The following is a 1,564-nucleotide window of genomic DNA, read 5'->3' as shown; positions in this document are numbered from 1 at the left end:
TTCTAAATGGGGAGAAAATTCTAAAATCACAGATACAAAGAGACTCGGGAGTCCTTGTGCAGCATACTTTAAAGGTTAACTTGAGACGGAGGTAAGGAAGGCAAATGCAATGTTAGCATTCATTTCGAGAGGACTAGAATATGAAAAGGATGTAATGCGGAGTCTATATGGGGCATTGGTCAGACTGCACTTGCTGTATTCACGCAGTTTTAGGCCCCTTATCTAAGAAAGAATGTTCTGGCATTGAAAAGGGTCCAGTTTACAGGAATGATCATGGAATGAAAGGACTAAGGAGTCCTTGAATAAGGAATCATGGAATAAGGAGTGTTTGATGATTCTGCACCTGTACTCACTGGAGTTTAGAAGAATGGGGAGAGATCTCATTGAAAGCTATTGAATATTGAAAGGCATACATGGACTGGACATGGAGAGGACACTTCCTCTAGTGGGGGATTCTAGGACTAGCCTCAGAATAAAAGGACATTCCTTTAGAACAGAGACAAGGAGGAACTTCATTATCCAGAGGGTGGTGAATCTGTGCAATTCATTGCCATGGAAATCTGTGGAGGCGAAGTCAATGGGTGTACCTAAAGCAGAGGTTGATAGGTTGTTGATTAGTAAGGGCATCAAAAGTTCCAGGGAGAAGGCAGGAGAATAGAGTTGAGAGGGATAATAAATGAGCCATCGTAGAATGGTGGAGCAGACTTGATGGGCCAAATGGCCCAATTCTGCTCTTATGCCTTATAGTCTAATTGAATTTGAAGCTAGAGTACAAGGTTATTGGCAGGATTCTTAGCATTATGGAGAAACAGGGTCCAATTCCACAGATTTCTCATAGTTGATTTTCAAGATGGTAAGATGTTTAAGAAGGTGTGTGGTGTGCTGGTATGCATTAATCAGGGAATGGTTTTCAAGAGCTGTGAGGTAATGCTGCAGCCCTATAAAAGTTTGGTTAGAATACATTTAAAGTGTTTGGTCACTTCGTTATGGGAAGGACGTGGAAGCTTGAGAGAGAACATAGAGGTAATTTACCAGAATGCTGCCTGCATTAGAGAGCAAGTGTTACGTAGAAAGGTTGAGTGTGCTAGGGTGTTTTTCTTTGGAATGAAGGAAGGTAAGAGGCAACTTGATAAAGATGTATAAGAATATGAGAGGCATAGAGTGGGCAGCCTGCACCCTTTTTCCAGCACAGCGATGGCCAATACCAGAGGGCATCTGTTTAATGTCAGTGGAGGAAAGTTTAGGAGAGATGTCAGAGGTAGATATTTTGCACAGATTTTGGGATGCACTGCTGGGGTTGATGGTAAAGGCTGATATAATAGGGACAATTAAGAGACTCTTAGGATGTAAGATGAATGAAGGTTATGGGCTGCGTAGGAGAGAAGGCTTAGATTGATAGTGGATCTGGTTTCTACAGGTTGACAGAACACTATGAGCTGAAGACCCATCTAGTTTACTCATTTCCAGAGGTTAGTTTTCTCTGGATTAATAATTAACAGAATTTCTGGTTCCTACGCTAAAAGATAATGAATTTAAAGTGCTAGTGTCTAAAGGTTAAATAAAA

The sequence above is a fragment of the Hemitrygon akajei genome, chromosome 17 (genome assembly GCF_048418815.1).
Source record: "Hemitrygon akajei chromosome 17, sHemAka1.3, whole genome shotgun sequence".
In the NCBI taxonomy this organism is placed as follows: Eukaryota; Metazoa; Chordata; class Chondrichthyes; order Myliobatiformes; family Dasyatidae; genus Hemitrygon; species Hemitrygon akajei.
The sequence above is the reverse complement of the archived record's forward strand: the minus strand, read 5'-3'. Positions refer to the sequence as shown.